At 49.6% G+C, this 6,000-nt stretch overlaps 1 long non-coding RNA gene across 1 annotated transcript in view; it reads left to right on the plus strand.

Annotated features, from left to right (window-relative positions):
• LOC119564396 overlaps positions 1-4,830 on the plus strand; it is a 161,277-nt gene extending 156,447 nt beyond the window's left edge. The window contains exon 4 of the long non-coding RNA XR_005223181.2: positions 4,323-4,830. This is a non-coding gene — a long non-coding RNA (uncharacterized LOC119564396). The remainder of the gene's footprint in view (positions 1-4,322) is intronic.
• The last annotated feature ends 1,170 nt before the right edge of the window (positions 4,831-6,000 follow it).

Below are 6,000 nucleotides of genomic sequence, written 5' to 3' on the forward strand. Positions count from 1 at the left end.
CTACATGCCTCCAGCTTTCACCCAGATCACACCACACGATCCATTGTCTACAGCCAAGCTCTACGATACAACCGCATTTGCTCCAACCCCTCAGACAGAGACAAACACCTACAAGATCTCTACCAAGCATTCTTACAACTACAATACCCACCTGCTGTAGTGAAGAAACAGATTGACAGAGCCAGAAGAGAGCCCAGAAGTTACCTACTACAGGATAGGCCCAACAAAGAAAATAACAGAACGCCACTAGCCGTCACCTTCAGCCCCCAACTAAAACCTCTCCAACGCACCATCAGGAATCTACAACCTATCCTGAAGGATGACCCATCACTCTCACAGATCTTGAGAAACAGGCCAGTCCTTGCTTACAGACAGCCCCCCAACCTGAAGCAAATACTCACCAACAACCACACACCACACAACAGAACCACTAACCCAGGAACCTATCCTTGCAACAAAGCCCGTTGCCAACTGTGTCCACATATCTATTCAGGGGACACCATCATAGGGCCTAATCACATCAGCCACACTATCAGAGGCTCGTTCACCTGCACATCTACCAATGTGATATATGCCATCATGTGCCAGCAATGCCCCTCTGCCATGTACATTGGCCAAACTGGACAGTCTCTACGTAAAAGAATAAATGGACACAAATCAGACATCAAGAATTATAACATTCAAAACCAGTCGGAGAACACTTCAATCTCTTTGGTCACTCGATTACAGACCTAAAAGTGGCAATTCTTCAACCAAAAAACCTTCAAAAACAGACTCTAACGAGAGACTGCTGAATTGGAATTAATTTGCAAACTGGATACAATTAACTTAGGCTTGAATAAAGACTGAGAGTGGATGTCTCATTACACAAAGTAAAACTATTTCCCCATGTTTATTCCCCCGCTCCCCCCCGCTGTTCCTCAGACGTTCTTGTCAACTGCTGGAAATGGCCCACCTTGATTATCACTACAAAAAGTCCATTCCCCCCCCCCCTCCTGCTGGTAATAGCTCACCTTACCTGATCACTCTCGTTACAGTGTGTATGGTAACACCCATTGTTTCATGTTCTCTGTGTATATAAATCTCCCCACTGTATTTTCCACTGCATGCATCCAATGAAGTGAGCTGTAGCTCACGAAAGCTTATGCCCAAATAAATTTGTTAGTCTCTAAGGTGCCACAAGTCCTCCTGTTCTTTTTAAAGAAATACAGAGCAGGCAGAAAATTAGTGTCCATAGCCTGACTTCAAGCAAACTTGCTTCAGAGGATGCCAGATGAGGAATATGTTCGGTAATGTCTCCAGCAGAGAAAAGCTCCATAACAAAAGAAGGAGTAGCAGATGGAAAGCTGTCCATTGCCTACAAAGAGCTGGTGCAGGTTGCATTTTCTTCTCGGGGGCAGGCAAAGATGACAGATTAGAAAGGGTGGCTGAATCTCATTTACATTCATTGACTCAAACCAAGAGTGGATTCCCAGGTGGCTGCAGAGACACTCAGGGAGAGAAAACCCCTGCTCCAAGGAGTTTGCAGCTTAAACAGACAAGACAGAGACGGAGAGAGCAGAAGAGAAGCACAGAAAGGGGAAAGGCTTGCCCAGCGTCACAGCTGGATTAGCACTCAGGTGAAATCCTGGCACCACTGAAGTCAATAGGAGCTTTACACACCATCAAAGCTGGCCCGTTCCCCACCCATTGAAGCACAGAGCCTTTCTGTGTGTTTGTCTGCTACTGCCTGCTCCCATGAGAGCACGGGCTGGATTCCCCAGGGGCTGCACCTCATGCAGCCTCTTGCACCAGTGCAATGCCCTGCCATTCCGCAGAGCTTTGTATTTGCATTCCCTTTTGCCCTGTTGTGACTGCACAGCATACAAGGCAGTGGGGAACTCGGGCTCCCTCTCCCCCACAATGTGTGCATACATTGACCTCACCCCTGCCCCTCTGCGCCCTCATCCTTCTCCCCAGGTGGCAGTTTCCTCTCTCATGACTGGCTCCAGGCCATGACCAACCTGGCGAGTGATTTAAACCCAACCTGTGCATTCCTACAAGAGCAACATAAAAAATGGATGTAACATTAGCCTTGCTTTGTTATTCATTTTCTGCATTAATTATTCAGCTGTATCCGCTGCACTTGTCTTTGATTTGAGACACTTGCAGATGGGACTTTTCAAAGATTATTTTTTTCCCTGGGATAAAACCCTCACAAAAACTAAACTACTATGTACAAACATTGCTGCAGGTAGTGAGACTGGTGGGGATGTGACTGAAGGGTCAGTCATCACTGGCTGACTGAGTCTTTGAGCTGAGATGTGCAAAGTCATGTAAAGGTTTTGGGCAGTAAATCTGGGGTAGGGAGAATGGTCTACTGGTTACAGCAGTGGACAGGGAATCATGGGATCCAAGTTAAACTCTTGACACAGCCATGGAGTCCTTGTGCGACCTTGGCAGAGTTATTAATGCAATTTTAGGCTGCATTAACAGAGGCATAGCATGCAAGTCACAGGAGGTGTTAGTACCTCTCTACTCAGTGCTGGTTAGGCCTCAGCCGGAGTGCTGTGTCCAGTTTTGGTCACCCATGTATAGAAAGGATGTAGAGAAACTGGAGAGGATCCAGAGGCGAGTGACAAAGATGATCAAAGGGATGGAACGCAAGCCATCTGAGCAAAAGCTGAAGGAACTGGGCATGTTTAGTTTGGAAAAGAAGAGATTAAACAGGGACATGCTAGCGGTCTTCAGATACTTGAAAGGGTGCCACAAAAAAAAGATGGAGAAATGTTGCTCTCTCTCTTGCCACAGAGGGCAGGAGAAGGGGTCTGGCACAGCCGATTTAGATAAAAACTCAGGAAAAATTTCCTAACTGTCAGAACACTAGGACAGTGGAACAGACTGGGTAGGGAGGCGGTGGAAGCTCCTTCACTGAGGTTTTCAAGAGGAGGCTGGCTCCCATTGGTTATTTTCCACACGCGGTTCCCAGCCTTGCCAATAAAAGGAGCCCATGTGGTCAGTACTGTTCAACACTGTTTATGTCCCTGTATTGCCAGGGGGTTTCAGGTCAGTCACGGAGGTCAGCGCCCAAGGCTGTTCTGCAGTTATGAAAAGGGAACGTGTCTGTGAGGGAAGGATTGGGAGCGGGCACCAGGTTCTCCACCGGCCTGCATGGTGCACAGTCCCTCACGCCAGAGCAAAATGACACTAAGTCCGAATGGCAGCATCTCACAGTCACTTTGCGCTGGTGTCAGTGATAGCAGAAGGTGCAGGGGAACCGGGCAGCTGGTCTCTCTCTCAAGGAGAATTAGCTGCCTTTCGTTTCACTGGGAGATTTGCAGGCTTAGTTTGAGCTGTTTCTGACCTGGAAAGGTTCGGTTGGAGAGACTTTCCTTATCAAACGCTCACCTTCTAGACCAGGCTGCCTTTGGTCCGGAACAGCAACACACTGAACGGCTGACATTTGCAACAACTCGTTCGTTTCCGAACTGGTCTCACAAGGAATATGCAAGGTTCTAAGAGGGCTTTAATCCTCTCCCTGCTATGACCGTCTTGCTGCAAACACCCCAGATCAGCCCAGCATGGCAGGGTCGGCAGCACGGCCTAGCAAACAGGGCTCTGAGCTAGGACTGTCCAGTGGGTCGTGGCTGGGGAAAGTGATGCATTATCCCCATGTTACGTATGGGAAACAGGGACTTGCCTGAGGTCACACTGGGGGACCGCCACAGGGCCAGGAATTGAAGCCTGGTCACCTGACACCTAGCGCAGTAGGTTAGGCACCAGGACACCCTTTCCTCTGGCTGGTGGCGTCAGCTCTGCAGCCACCCCAGAGTGCCATTATGCGCCAGTAGAGGTTTAGGCAGATGAGCCTGATTGTACTTTGGACATTTTCCTATTACCACTGTAGGCCCTAGACAGACACCTCGTTGTGCTAGATGCTGCAGAGACAGTGAGAGACGTTCCCTGCCCCTGCCCCTGCCATCTAAATAGACAAGGGGTGGGGAGGGGAAAACAGGAGTGAAGTGACTTTCCTAAGGCCACTCAGCACATCAGGGGCAGTGCCGGGACTAGAACGGAGATCTCCTGGCTCCCAGTCCAGTGCCCCCAGAGGAATACCTCCCCCTTGTGACCCAATGCCTCTTGCTGCCCACCGGCACAGGGATGCCTAAGGGTTACAGGGATCCCCTGGGTCTGGTATTTACACCCTAGGTCACCAGAGTGTCACGTGATGTCTCTGTAGAAAGCCTGTGTCACACTGATCATCGCTGTGAAGTACAGATATTATGTAAGCAGATACACACACACGCATGCGCGCGTGTGAAATGATGTTCTTAAACCTTCAGGTTAACGGCAGGTCACCCAGTGGCACATGCATGAAGACACACCACCCAGGAGGTAGGAGACGCACACCCTCTGGCTGACCATGGTGTGTCCTGCAAGGGAAGTCGATTTACAGACTGACTCAAATGCTAATGAAGAGACCTCCAAGACATCAAGAGAAGAAATTAACGGGAAGAGGAGAACAGCGGGGAGGGGCTGTTTACAGATGAAGAACAAAGGACTGGTTTAATATCTCTAGGGGTACAGAGAGACGTCCTGGGATCCTTCCTCCGGGGATCCAAACTACCAGCATGCTGAGGGTCTCAGCCATTCTGGTTGGAAAATGCTGGGAGAAGGACGCTGGGGTGAGCGGCTCCTTATTAGACAAGAACGCACCTTGTTAGCAGAGTTTGGGCTCTAGAATGCGTGTTACAATTGGGTTTTATATGTAACACTTTGTTGATGGTATTTCTGCTTGCTGTCATTCTTGCTTTCTCAGTAAATAACTGCGTGGCAGGCAAGGTATAACTAGCCCCCTGTGGCACACTCTTCCTTGGGGAACAGCGGGCCTAGTAATTCTGTGAACGTCCAGTGGATCAGGGGGACGCGTGGAGGACTCGGGGGGCGGACTGTGCCTATCACTAATCTGCAGAAAGACAGCGAGGCCTCGAGTGGATGGCGTGGCTGGGACAGTCAGGGAACTGACCTCGGGCAGCCTCAGACTAGACTTCTGTAGGCTAAAGGTAGGTGGTAGCGAGGTGCCTCCCAACCCTGGGTACCCCTGAGAAGTCTAACACCCCTGTCAGGAATCTTCTGCAAAGCCAGTGCATGCGAGCATCCTGCTGTGAGATGCCCCAAGGCACATGCCTGCAACTACCCAGAAGTTCCTGTTTAGAAGGAAATCATTTCCAGTGTTTTTGTATGTTTGTTTTTTGTTTTTGTATTTCCAATGATTCATACAAAACCCACTGCTTTAATTTATTCCTGGGTGCCTTGGCTGCCTCGCTTTCATTAACACATACAACAGCCTCCCTGTTGGCCTTGCCCTGTCTACACCCCGCCACCTGGGCCTCTCTGCTTCCCTTCTGCCACACTGTAATTTAAGTGGATGTGGGGTTTCCCCCCCTCGGCTACAACTCACATAATTAGGGTCACACACAGCCATGGAGAGGAGCTGCTGCTGAGGAAGTCAAGCTTGCAAAATGTTGGGAAGAAGGAAAAAGAAAGAGAAATCCTACTCAGGCAAGGTTTGTCTGAGCCCCTGGAAAAGCAGCCAAGGGCACAGGAACGGGTTCATGCTCTTGGGGATGAGGGGTGGGTTCTTTAGTGACGCGGGTGTCAGTCAGTCAGGGAAGGGAGTTATAGCAGAGTGAAACGGGTGTAAGAATGAAATTCACTCCAGACCAGACAGGTTAGCACAAGGACTGGGTCATTCAGCCCAAAAGGAAGTTTTCAACTTGTTTCACTAAAGATATTTTTGAAAAAACGTCATTTTGGGTCATCCCAAAGCTAATTTTATTTTTCAGGACCACCACTGAACCAAAGACCCAGCATTCACACAGCTCAAATGTTTGCAATAGAAGCAATATCTCTCTCAGATGTGTGCTGGCTCACGGCCACCCACCCCTCCCTGGGGCGGTCCTGCAGCGCCTGCCCTGTTATGTTCTCATCAGGTCAGCGGCTGGGCTGCAAGGCACCCAG

The sequence above is a fragment of the Chelonia mydas genome, chromosome 23, assembly GCF_015237465.2.
Source record: "Chelonia mydas isolate rCheMyd1 chromosome 23, rCheMyd1.pri.v2, whole genome shotgun sequence".
In the NCBI taxonomy this organism is placed as follows: Eukaryota; Metazoa; Chordata; order Testudines; family Cheloniidae; genus Chelonia; species Chelonia mydas.